This window comes from Triticum urartu, chromosome 7 (assembly GCF_003073215.2).
Source record: "Triticum urartu cultivar G1812 chromosome 7, Tu2.1, whole genome shotgun sequence".
In the NCBI taxonomy this organism is placed as follows: domain Eukaryota; kingdom Viridiplantae; phylum Streptophyta; class Magnoliopsida; order Poales; family Poaceae; genus Triticum; species Triticum urartu.
The window spans coordinates 11,286,278-11,300,567 of NC_053028.1; positions in this window are offsets into that span (position 1 = coordinate 11,286,278).

The following is a 14,290-nucleotide window of genomic DNA, read 5'->3' on the forward strand; positions in this document are numbered from 1 at the left end:
TAGGAAAGTGTAAACCAGTTGTATCTACTGACTTGTTTGGAGAGAAAAGCAGTTCGTGAACGCACTCATCTCTTTCCTCAAGCCGGCCATGACACACACAAGCTGATGCTCCGATTCCTTCTCCGCCCTTGTCCCTACATGTAGCTCTTGTCACCAATCGACCCTTTACCGCTCCGTGCACGAACAACAGCCGACGGCCGCTACCCCCGGTGCCCCTGGGCGCCTAGGTCGCCCGGTGGCTGCATCCTCTAGACCCGAACCAGAGATTTACCCACTCATGCCGAGGGACTTGATGTAAGTGCGCAGTGGCGGAGCTTCTTGGACAAACCTGGGCCATCGCCCCCCAATGATAATGATAAAACTCAAGTAGCATGTAATAGCACTGGAACACATAACCATTTGGACCATTTAATTAAGGGACTGGGGAGACGAGGAGCGACCAACCACGTGACCAGCTTTGCTTTTCGTCCTCGTCGTCTCTCTCGTGTACTTGTGAGCGGTGACCTGGCGACTGGAATTAGCTGACACCGGCGCCGCACGTGGTTAGCCGGTTATTCCTTTCACCCTCTCATGGACCGAAGCAGAGCCCAAATTTGAACATCAAATTCATGAACAACCAATGACGACAAACTCTAACAAATTAAGTACTAATCCGAAGGACTGCAAACTATTAAGACAAAGTGATTAAAAGTGATTTCTAGCCAATAGCTTGATTGTAAATATATATCACGGAGAAGAACAACTATGAATATGTTCCTATATATGTAATTTGGGAGAGCAAAGAAACTAAGAGCTGGTCTGTAGTGATTAACACAATAATTCATGGTTAAGTAGTATTTTGGTATTTTTCGAAAAAAATAGTATTTTCGTATTTCTTTTTTATTATGAATAGCTTATATATGTACTTAACATTAAAAAGGTATTTCATAAACTAACATGTACAAGATCACTATAATCATTCTAAGTTTCTCAATATTCTACAGAATCTAACTATATAGTCACAAGATTCGTATTCAAAGTTTCTTTGGCAGCCTCGCCCCTCTTGAAATTTAGTTCAAGCTCCGCCATTGGAAGTGCGGTTGTCTGACACCAGCACGTGCACGCCCTCACTAGTCGCTACCCTTTTGCTTCAAGAGTGCGTCGAGGGTATCAAAGCCGGCTGTGCAGGGCTGAGCGCCATATCATATGTGAACTTGGTGTACACCAACTGGCCGGTGATGGTACATCGGGCTATGCGTGTCATTGATGACGTAGAACACGCAGCCTATTAGATCCGGCTGCGCAAGAGCGGGGTCTCGGCACAAAGGCAACCCGTATGGTGACAGGTTTGTCGCCATTCAACGTCAGACACCGAAGAAGATTTGTATAAGGCAGTGGCCCAACAAGCGGCGGCTGCATATATACCGTGACTGGAATACGGGGGCGATTAGGGATGGAGTATATGCAAAATATATTTATAAAAAAACTGTTAATAATCATTTTTCCAAAAATACATAATTCTGTGTTTCCGTAAACAAAATTTCCATATACATAGACTACTTATTGCAACCAAACATGATTTTATTCTGTTATGCTAATTTCATGATTTATAATAAATTGGTTATGTACATTTCACCTAGCCAAACAATCTCGGGTGTGCTTCATGATTGAATATTTATACTAAATATTTTTATTTTCTTTAGAACCCACTATCACAAAATTTAACTAGTATTTAATTATAATAGATATTTTTATCATATGTTTGCATTAATTATATTTAAAACTTAAATATTTGTAACATCCAACCCAAATTTAACATTACAAATAACACCGTTTAATTAAAGTAAAACATTTTATCATAGAAATTATGTCATGTTTTCAAATTTTAGTTTAGGGTATTTTATTGAATAAATTCCAGTAATTTTAAATATAAACAAAGCACAAAAATAAAAAGCACATGCCTCTATCTATGGAGTAATTTACCACTCCCTCCGTCCCATAATATAAGAACGTTTTTGACACTAGTGTAGTGTCAAAAACGTTCTTATATTATGGGACGGAGGGAGTACATTTATTTGGGGATAAAAAAGCAAGCCATACATTGGATCTAGTTTGGATGGTCAAAACCCGCCTAGTTTACCTATATGTGTTTGTGTCTGTCTATAAATATCTTGATAGATGATTCGACAAGGCACGAGTACAAGAAATATACTGTAATGATTTCATCTCCAATTTAAGTTGGCTATTAGTAATTAGTTAGGTCGTCTTCTCTTATACTATTGAACCGAGATGTTTAGTGATGTCTGATGGCACTAGTAGAAAAATGAACATTACCAGCATCTTTGTGCAAAACAGTTCTTTTTAATAGCAAATGGTATTTATGGATCAAGAACTGGACTTTTTTTAGGAATTGCTGAATCTCAGTTGATGCTTGAGATATTACATGGAGATCCGTACAAAATTTCTTTTAGATTTTTTCTTTCTTCCTTTTTATATGTTTTGTGACTTGACAGAGACTTGACTGAGATCAAGCCACAATTTTTTTTATTACGTGACGGTTAATGAATGGATGCTCCTGATTTCGTTGGGAAAAAGTAATCCTGTCATGTCGTTTCAACTCCCCGCCAGTACAGTGCCAGCTCTACGTCATGCCGTTTGCAGCTCACCCGGCTCGAACTAGACATACACCGCCCTCGTCGCCTCGTCACACCATGACCTTGGGCATCGCCCCCTCTACTGCCACTGACACGTTGGAGCAGTGGCGGTCACCCGGTCGTGGCATCGGCATCGCGTGCACGTAGCACTGCCCCTTGTTTGGCCGGCCCCAGTCACGCCATGACCATGCGCATCGACTCTGTACGATCGGACATACCAATGGTCGGTCGTATCAGCAGGAGCGCCCCTCATCGTGGTCACTCATATCGTTGGTTGGAGCCGAGGCTGCGGTTTGCGTTGGGTGCATGTGCCCGGCGGCGGGTGATGTGCGAAGAGAGAGTAGAGGAGAGACGGGGTAGGATGGGCATCCATGGTGGTCCGCGGCAGACACAAGGTGAAAATTTGAGATGGAACGAAAGGATGACATTTGACGGGGAGGTTAAGGGCACCTCCAACGCGGACGCTAAGAAAGAGCGCTAGGATTGATTTCCCTGCAGTTACTTCAGAATCCCGGTCGATCGAAGGAAAATATGTGGCATCGATGCGAGCCGAGGCACCAAGCGCTCCATTCTTTTCTCCACACAAACTCGGTTGATGGGAGGGCAAGCGCCTACATATATGCGTTGAACAATGGGACTCCACACAGGCGCTATGATAAAAAAAAATTCAAGAGTACGCAAATTGTGTACTTTAGCATTATATAGAAGGAGAGAAGAACAAACATACAACGAGAACTACCACTCACTGCGAACAGCGAGCGTAGCAACACCACAGACAACACACACACGCGCACACATCCACAACTATGACGCCAAAGAGCCTACCCAAAACCGCGAACCTCGCCACGTGTCGACCAACACCGGTCATCTCCGAAGAACAGCAACTCCAGCTTCCTTGGATAAACCAGCGACGACCGTACATAGCGCCTGAGAGGAGCGATCCGGGCAGTCACGAACACGGGAGAAGTGCATCGAAGGGCATCTCGTCTCCCAGCACAATGCTCTCAACAGAGGAATCGCCATCATGTCGATCCTGCGAATCAAGGCTTTCGCCCCGGAGACAATTGCCGCCACCGGGCAACGAAGCAAATGGCAGCACACACAGTGACGTCTCCTAGAAGGGAAATGACATCTACAGATGCCATCGTCGCCGGTCCGACCAAAGCCGAACAGGATTTTCATCCATAGCGCTGCACATCTCCACGCCGCCAAGATCATGGCCAGCCCTGACCGATGCCTCGCACCGTCGATGCTGCAGCAACATGCCATCGAAGCCACACCAACGAGAACCACTCCAACCTCACTGCCGAGGGAGGACGCCTCAAGCCACCGCCTGCAGCACAAACGAAGAACCGCAGCATCCGCCGAGCGGTGCAAGGACCAGAGCCACCACGACGGCCTTCGCCCGCACCAGGGGACTGCCACCAGATCTAGCCTAATCCGCACCTCGAACCACTCTCCGGCACCAACTCCATCGAGGCATCACCGCGCGCCTCACACGGCTGCAGCCGAGCGCCCGCTGCCCGCCAGAACCCTTCATAGCAGGGCCTCGCAGCGCCGCCGCCTCCATGGCTGCGCTCACGCCGCCGTCACCTACGGTGCCGGTGCACCACCAACTCCCACCAGCCTGTTGTGCCCTACGCCAGGCTCCAGAAGACCGCCGCCAGCACACACCCCGCTGCGAGCCCCGCACACCGAGCCGGCAACCTCCCAACCCGCGCCAGATCCGCATCGTGGGATCCCGGAATCGCGCACAGAATGCCGAAGCCGACCGCCGCCCGAGCACTGGCGCCACTGTGGAGCCATCAGATCAGGGAGGAAGAAGACGTCGCGCCGCTGACCCGCGCGGACCCCGCCGCACGCCCGAGCGCCGGCGCCACCGTGGCGCCATCAGATCGGGGGTAGGAGGAGCCCGCGCCTCGCCGCCCCGCGCAAACCACGCCGCCGCCAGCGCCGCAGCGCCACCAAGCAGGGGAGCCACGCCGCCCAGATCCACCGGCGGCTCGACGCACGCAGCCGCCAAACCGAGTGCCGTCGCGAGGGCCGTCCGTCCGGTGCTGCCTAGGAGCCTCGCGAGAGGGGAGGAGTCCCGCCGACGCACGCGCGGGCTTTGCCCGGCGCCGTCCCCTGGCGGCGGCGAGGGAGGAGGAGGTGAGAAAGAGGGAGGGGCGGCGGCGAACTAGGGTTCCGCCCGGGCCGTTCGCGGGAGCGGCATGGGGGAGGGTTTGGATTAACTTCTGTTAAGTTATTTTTTATTATTATTGAAGCGCCCGTTTAGACGCCTTGCATTGAACCTGCCCTAACAAAAAGGAAAGGGAAGCGGTGGGCATGGGATCGTTTTCCTGGAAGTATCGGCGTTTGCACCGTCTTAGGGAGATATTTTTCTTTTCCTAAATGCTAAAAAGCAACTGAGTGCTGGTTGTCATGTTTCAGCACTCACCTTTTATCACCGTCCGATCGGCGCGATCGAGCCCAGGTATTCCTGGTCGGGACGAACGGTTCGTCCTCCCCCCGCGGACACGTATTCACCTGGGAGGCCCACCACTACCCACATGCCCTGTCCGTTGGCTCGCTGTTCGAAACTGCCGAGACCACCGCCCCAATCCTCCCAATCCGCTCCCCATTCTCTCCCCTTCTCTCCCTCCCTCCTCGACGCCAAGCCCCCCAAGCCGCAGTTCAACCGCGGCCCCCAAGCCGCCGACGGCTGCCGGAGAGCGGAGGGCATGTGCGGCGGCGGTGTTTGAGCGACAGAGCTCCGCGAGTGTGCGTAGGTGCGCGCGCCCCCCGGAGAATAAGGCGGAACGGGTTCAATCTTGTCGCGCCCAGGGCCAAAAGGGTGCGTGCTGAAGGTCACAGACGGCGCTGCGTGTTCGGTGGCCTAGTGTTCTGGATGATTCTGGAATCCTGAGGTATGCACCCATCGCCGCCGTTCTCTCTGCTTTCTGCGTGTGCTCGGTTGCGGAGGGTTTGGATTTAGCGGGGATTCATGCGAACATGGAGGTGGATTTAATCACGCGCCCATAGGTTGTAGTGGTTTTTGCTTCAGTTAGGGACGAATCGTGGTGCCTCATGGTGTGGAATCTCGGGGTCATGCCGTGAGGGATTTGGTGGTGTGCTGTCAGTTCTCGTGCCAGATCTATTTCGTTTGAGATGGGCATTTGCTTTTGGCAGATGTTTGGTGAACTTCGTTTAGGATTTTTTGAGTAGTTGCTTCGATTTTTGTGTTGGGGAACGTAGCAATTTCAAAAAAATTCCTACGCACACGCAAGATCATGGTGATGCATAGCAACGAGAGGGGAGAGTGTGATCTACGTACCCTTGTAGATCGACAACGGAAGCGTTTGGTTGATGTAGTCGTACGTCTCCACGATCCGACCGTTCCAAGCACCGTTACTCCGGCACCTCCGAGTTCTTGACACACGTACAGCTCGATGACGCTCCCCGGGCTCCGATCCAGCAAAGCGTCGGGGAGGAGTTCTGTCAGCACGACGGCGTGGTGACGATCTTGATGTTTTACCGTCGCAGGGCTTCGCCTAAGCACCGCTACAATATGATCGAGGTGGACTATGATGGAAGGGGGCACCACACATGGCTAAGGAACGATCACGAAGATCAACTTGTGTGTCTATGGGGTGCCCCCTGCCCCTATATATAAAGGATGGAGGAGGAGGAGGCCGGCCAAGGCTAGGTGCGGCCAGGATGTGGAGTCCTACTAGGACTCCAAGTCCTAGTAGGAGTCCACCAAGAGGGGAGGAAGGGAGAAGGAAGTGGAGGAGAAGGAAAGGTGGCCGGCCCCCTTTTCCCTAGTCCAATTCGGACTAGAGGGGAGGGGGGCACAGCAGGCCCTTTCTCCTCTTCCCACTAAAGCCCATCAAGGCCCATTGCTTCTCCCGTAACTACCCGGTACTCCGAAAAATACCCGAATCACTCGGAACCTTTCCGATGTCCGAATATAGTCGTCCAATATATCGATCTTTACGTCTCGACCATTTCGAGACTCCTCGTCATGTCCCCGATCTCATCCGGGACTCCGAACTCCTTCGGTACATCAAAACTCATAAACTCATAATATAACTGTCATCGAAACCTTAAGCGTGCGGACCCTACGGTTCGAGAACAATGTAGACATGGCCGAGACACGTCTCCGGTCAATAACCAATAGCGGGACCTGGATGCCCATATTGGCTCCTACATATTCTACGAAGATCTTTATCGGTCAGACCGCATAACAACATACGTTGTTCTCTTTGTCATTGGTATGTTACTTGCCCGGGATTCGATCGTCGGTATCCAATACCTAGTTCAATCTCGTTACCGGCAAGTCTCTTTACTCGTTCCGTAATACATCATCTCGCAACTAACTCATTAGTTGCAATGCTTGCAAGGTTTAAGTGATGTGCATTACCGAGAGGGCCCAGAGATACCTCTCCGACAATCGGAGTGACAAATCCTAATCTCGAAATACGCCAACCCAACATGTACCTTTGGAGACACCTGTAGAGATCCTTTATAATCACCCAGTTACGTTGTGACGTTTGGTAGCACACAAAGTGTTCCTCCGGCAAACGGGAGTTGCATAATCTCATAGTCATAGGAACATGTATAAGTCATGAAGAAAGCAATAGCAACATACTAAACGATCGGGTGCTAAGCTAATGGAATGGGTTATGTCAATCAGATCATTCATCTAATGATGTGATCCCGTTAATCAAATAACAAATCTTTGTCCATGGTTAGGAAACATAACCATCTTTGATTAACGAGCTAGTCAAGTAGAGGCATACTAGTGACACTCTGTTTGTCTATGTATTCACAGATGTATTATGTTTCCGGTTAATACAATTCTAGCATGAATAATAAACATTTATCATGATATAAGGAAATAAATAATAACTTTATTATTGCCTCTAGGGCATATTTCCTTCATTTTGCGCAAGAGTTGCCTGATTGAGGCTATTTGAGGTGGCGAAATAGAGCTGTCTGAAGAGTTGCTTTGAATAGCTTATGGAGTTGCTTCGACTTTGTGCATGAGTTGCCTGTTCAGCGTTGATTAAGTTGCCAAAACTTTGTTAGAACTGTCTGAACTACCTGTACTGGGGCTGTTAACCGAGTTGCTTCGACTTTGTGCATGAGTTGCCTGATTTGGCTATATGAGTTGCCGAAACTTTTAAAGGAGTTTGTTTAGTTCAGTTTTCATTGAATAGCTTTGATAGCAGTCGCCATTTGCAACACATATGCTAAAGTATCAGACTACAACTGACCACTTCACGGAATACTTGCTTTTTGTTTAGCCTTGTGTTTGGCACCACACATGGTGCTCCCTGAACCGTGTCTTCCCGTTATACTCATGATAACAATTCATAGCTGTGTTTTGACAAGTGTTTTTGTTTGTTGTTTTCTGCATGTATCTCTTATGGACATCTATTACTGTGTTGTATATTTCCATCACAATTTTTCCAAACTACAAAATTGCCAATTGTATAAGAGGATTACAAGCTTTAAGATGCCCAAACTTTTCTTAATATATAAGAAGTCTGATCAATGATGGTGTAGTTTGCTGAAATTTACAGATTGTTGGGGCAGCGTTCGAAACAGAATTTGTTGGACTTGTTTTTCTAGATTTTTGTCAGGCCCTTTTTTTCTAGTAACTTGCCACAAATCAGCATAGAAGTTGTTCGTTAGCCTGAACCAAAGTTGCCTAATCAGTACCTGTGTAAGTTTGTTTTCGTTTCCTAAATCAAGTTTGTGTTGCTTTAATGGTTCATCAGCGAGCTCTAGGAAATGTCTTTTTTCATGTGTTATAAGCAACCTACAGTGTTACAAGTAGTGAAGTCCTTTTTTATCAGCAACCTGAAAATACTGTATTATGTGTTTGCAGTGTCCAAAATGTCCGAGGCAAGGAAGGAAAGTGATGGTCAGGGTTTACAAGCAAACCAAGAGGGTGTACGAGGAGCAGAGGTAAGAGTTCTGAGCGTGGCACGGTGGAGTGTCTATCATGTTTGCCATGTTCGAGTTCCGTGAACTTTTTCAATGCGAAACAGATGAACACATTTCCCCCCAATGCTGACACACTCACTACAGCAACAAAACCCAACTATAATTGGCTACAAGCGTATGCGCACTAAAGGAATAATTTGTCGTGGGAGTCGCCCGTCAGACATAGACAGCAATGCCAGTGCACAAGATGATGAGCCAGGAGGCAAGGAGGTCACAGAGGAGGGTGAATCAAAGCCAATACGCCGAAAAACATGCGGAAATGAGGTATTCATTCATCATGAATCGTAGCTTTCAGATTCCATTTTTTTCAAGGCAGTATGGATTTTGTGCGTTCTTTTTAGAAGTTGCGAGATGAATGTGTTATTTAATAGCAATTCTAGGTATGGTTTTTGGCTGTTAAATCGTGCGTATGCAAGGCCACTAGCAGTTTTGAGCATGTTGAAGTTGTAAGAAGAAATGATGGTATTATGTACAGGACAAACATCGCATCATCATGGAAACAATATTGATACTTGCTAATTTCTGTCACACAAAGTTTAACTTAGCCCATTTTTACACACTTGTAGGGTCGCAGGAACAGGGCATCACCAGCAAGGTTGTTCAAACTAAACAAAGATTTAGTGCAATTTCAGAAGGACGAGGTAATTCGAATTGAGTTTGGAGGTCTGTTGCAGATTGCAACATGTAGCATGCCAGGAGACTTAAGTCAGTGGGTTATGAAGCATTACGACCCCGAAATTTCCCAACTTGTCATCCCAGAGAGGGGCAAGATTCCAGTAGATGCAGCAAGTGTTCACATGATATGGGGTCTGCCAAACAGGGGGAGGAAGGTTTGCTACGAGAATAGAGCAGATTACACATCCAAAATGTACAAAATCTTCAAGATCAATACGAAAGGCTCACCAACACTAACATCTTGGTGCAAAATGATCAAGGATATGGCTGGGGCAGCAGATAACGATTTCCTGCGTGCTTGGTTGGCAGTCGCCTTCTCCTGTTTCCTTGCTCCTACCACAAGTTTGAACATATCCCCACGGTGTTTTCCTGCTGTGATGCATGTGGATGCGATAATGGAGACGAATGTATGCTAGTTTGTAGTTGATCAATTAAAATTGGCATTCGCGGGAGCAGGTGATAAAAACGCAGTCTGCTGTTGCGTCATGCATTTAGTTGTAAGTCTATCTTGCTCTTTGTCCTTTTTTCCATAGTTTTTCATCTTCCTGCTCTTGTTGTTCATCTACTCATTTTTTCCGTTTTGTGTTTGATTTGCCTCATGTAGCTGTTATATCTGGACTCATTGGATGTGGACGAACCGATCGCAAGCACGGTTCCAAGAGTGTCGGTTTGGGATTCTGATCTTATTTCCAAGGTCATTAAGAAGGACAAAAAGGGCCGGGGGGAGTTTGGGAAGTTGCGGGTAAGTTTCCTCTTATGTTTGTGAAGCACACGATCATTCAATCACTTTAGTTTTCTTTCAATTTTGTAAGGAGGTCATATAGAAGTCAGGCAACTTGCCAAGCAATTATCAGGCAGCACACTATCATTAACTAGGCAACCATATTTTTTTTCCTAAGCAACTCACCAGATGTGTGTTATCCCTAGGCAAAACATGTGTTGTTATTTTGTTAAACCAATCATAGGCAATACAGACTTATACTTTCAGGCAACCATACATTTAATGCTTGGCAACTCACAAATAGCTTGAGTAGAGATAGTTGCATACTCACCAGGGTTTTTCCCTTTTTTTGGCTTTTTCTTTTTGTTTGCATTTTTCTCACACTTCAAATTATAGCTCAAGACCGAGTTCGCTCGCTTTGTCGATGAAAGCTTATTTGGCAGTCTTGATCACGTCACAAAGTTCGTGGCAGCAAGGCTCCCCAACTCATACGACTCAAATGTGAGTTGCCTTATACATTCCTCTTTTCGCTTGCCTTTTTTGTACCTGTTCTAATATACGTGACCCCAATGTCCTCTCTCTCTCTTCTAGTGTGTGCAGAAACAAAAGAAGCTTGTTGGGATGGTGCATGAAATATGTTCTGAAATATCACACTCAATGGGCAAGCTCGTACAGGGAATTGGGAAACTTGACGACGATGGCGGCACAACTAGTGTGCCAGCAGCTGACAATGTTGCTCGTCCAAGCAGTTCACGTTCAAGGGAAAGGCGCGACGCCGGTGAAAATGACCCCCACACACCTCCCAGTGATGAAGAATCTTACCAGTCAAGGAGTGACACAGACGATGGCCAAGAAGACGAGAGTGAAGAATCAGACGGTGCTGAAGGTGACTCCGACAGCAATGATGATGATGGTGATGGGAACATGCATGGAGAGACCAACAGTGGCGGCGACGATGCCCAGGACCAGGAGGATGAGGAAGCAGAGGTAGATGTTGGAGACCTTGAGACGAAAGATGAGAAGGAGGATGAAGATGGGGAAGAAGAAGAAGATGAGGAGGATGGCGTGAACAAACATGAGGAGGACAAGGAGGGCGACGATGGCAATGATGGTGGTGGCGGGAATGGGGGTCTGGTGACCAGACCACTGGCAGAGGTCATAGTGGTGGCACTAATGAAGACCGGGCCAAGGATGGGAGTCATGAGCCAGCTGAAAACGACTCCGAAAGCGAAGAGGGTGCATCTATGCAGTATTGGATTAAGAGGAAACAAAACAGTCAAGAGATTGAAAGCCCAGAACCATTTTCGTTGTTGGATCTTGTCAAGCTAGATGTCAGAAAGGAGGGCACCCCTCCCAACATCCCGATGCTGGAAGTTGCCTATGTGTCAGATGGTTTACCTGTTGGTTGGGAAATGAAACGGATTTTTAAAGAGCTGATTGACAGTCTGGAATTTAAGAAAACATTTGAATTCAGACTGGAAGATATCTGCCCCCGGAAGACACGAATCGAACTGATGCAACAAGTTTGTGGTTTAAGTCACATGGCCACAGCAGCCGGACCTGTGCATCAAGTCACTGTAGCAGCAGCAAAAGGCCACCCACCAAAGCCACCGAAGAAGCAAAGGAAGGTGACCTTCATAGATCAACCAACCGTTGTAACATGTGATGTTTTGGATCAGCTGGGAGCTGAGTACATGAGTAGGAATGAAGCAAGAGGTCAAAGCATGCAAATGTCAGGAACCAGGCAGGTGGGTATAACTTAGAAGGCAACTACAGCAAGACAACCCCTGGGTTTGATCATTCAAGCAAACCAAGCATGCCAAGGGAGGACCCAGTTGCACATTCAAGAAACTCAGTACCAGATGCAAGGAAATTGTCCGTTGATGCAAAGGAATCATATGTAAAGCAGTTGCAGGCAAGTACCAGTGCAGACTGGGCAATGCAGAACAAGAGTAGTGCAACTCATTGCCATATACAGGTAAGTCTGCCAGGGAAGTCAGCTGGCCCACTTGTTACAGCAAACGGGGTTCAAAACAAACCTTATGATGGAGGAAAGGAACACTTAAGGGAAATTCACACACATATAGTGGAGCAAACTGCAAATGAAACACTCCTTCCAGTTTTGGAAAGTAAGGGCAATAATGAGGCCAGTGAGGGGCACATTCAACCAAAGGCCACAGTGAAACAACCTGCCTCTGCCCCAATTACTATTTTGAAGAAGTCACCAAGCACTAAGCATCACCCAGCAATGGTACACAAGAGGGAAACACTTGGGGATCTCAATGGTTGTGGCCAACAAAAACAACATGCCATCGAGAAGAAGGAAAAGAGTATTACAAGAACACCGGCAAACAAGGAAAACCAGCCACCAGAAATGCCTAGGGTAGAATTGAGTGAAGCAGCAAAAATCGATGATATCCGTACAAAGTGCATTGTTACAAGCAACAAGTTGGATCAAGGTCAGCTGGGCAGTACCATAGGCATGGGGGATAGCAAATCTGGATGCCAACAACCAGAAATACCAGTTGCACACCAAGATCATGATGCACCTGATCAAACACATGCTCAAAGGCCGCAAAGCTCGTGGGATGAATATTGCCCTGCACCTCCTTTCAGTATAGGGCTTGATGAAATTTTTGGATCAAGCATGGTTGAAGAATTGGCAAGGCCTGCAGGGATTTTTGACGACTGTTGCCAACCAAATGGTTATGAGTTGGGGTCTGTTGATATTCCGGGAACAAGCATCGATGAAGGTGTGTTGGAAGTTGAACTGTCAAAGCAAATCATCGGGGCAAGCAGTGGCAATGTTGACATGTGTCCTGAAGCAAAGGGGAAAACACCCGTGGTCATCAAAATCCCTGATGAAGGTGTGTTGGAAGTTCAACTGTCACAACAAATCAACAGGGCAAGCAGAAGCATTGTTGACATGTACCCGGAAGCAAAGGAAAAAACATCCATGGTCATCGAAATCCCTGATGATGATTTGCTTTGGGACTTAGAATAAATTGACTTAGCATGTGAAGAAGTATAGAAAAGGGCTCAAGGCAGAAGGACACAGTATAGCATGGAGAACTTATCACCTACCAACTTCCAAACGCCAGAGAAAACATGTGGGAAGGATGGAGAAGTTGGTTCCAGTAGCAGCTCAGGAGAAATCACGAACAAATTTGAGAGACGCATCATCAAGCCACCAGCATGCAAGAGGTCACCTTTTGTGGATTACAACGAGAATAGGCTTTCTACTGCACCCCAGTAGTAAACAGGCTGTATGTTGCAGTCCTTCTACACGCAAGATTGAGTGAGGAGGAGTCTGGACTTAAAGACATGAGGTACAGTGCTATCACTGCCTGTCTTACACTCACTATTCCTTTTTATTTTACGGGAAGGCAAGCAAAACAAATATATGTTGCAGGCAAACACCAACCAAAATTCTAGGCAAGTGATGTGTAAACTGTAGGCAACCTTTATGCACACCATATATGAATGAAACATATATAGGCAGCTAAAAGGGATAGTGAAATCACAATTCTTATGTAGTTTTTGTTCTTTACTACACCTAATTACCCATACTCTATATGACTTATATGAGTTGCTTTTTTTTATGCAGCCCTACTATTGTTGATTACGACGGTTACCATGTTTCACTCAGAGAACTCGCTGACTCAATGAATAAGACCGGTCATGTCAAGTCGCACGTGTTCGAACTAATTATCAACGCTATAATGCGGGACTTGCCTGCAAATTCCAAGAAGATAATCATGCCCGTCAGATTTTCGGTACATAACCTCTTTCTCTTCTCTCACTGGTAGAACTACCACTTTTTGCTCTTAAGCAGTTTGAGCAGCATTTTTCCACTTAAACCAACTTTTTTTCATTATAAATTGCTATAACCCTTTCTTTTTTTGCATTTTGTAAGAATTTCTAGAAGTAAACAAAAATTGCTATAACCCCTTTCTTTTGTAAGAATTGCTATAACCCCTTTCTTATCATCTTTACATACACCAACCAATTTTCTTAGGATATCCAAAAACCCCTCAGATTGAAAAAATTGACTCCCTCCCATTTTTTGCTAGACTTTTACTAGAAAGTTGCCCACAACACCAACAAGCTCAACAAAAACTGGCCGGTAGCTCCATTTTGCTAGAACCTTAACAAACAAGTTGCCCTCTTACGATGTGCATTTGCATTTTTATTTTATTTTTATTCTTCATAATTATGGCAGATAAGGCTGCAGCAAATGATTTGGAACACTCAAGAGATAAAT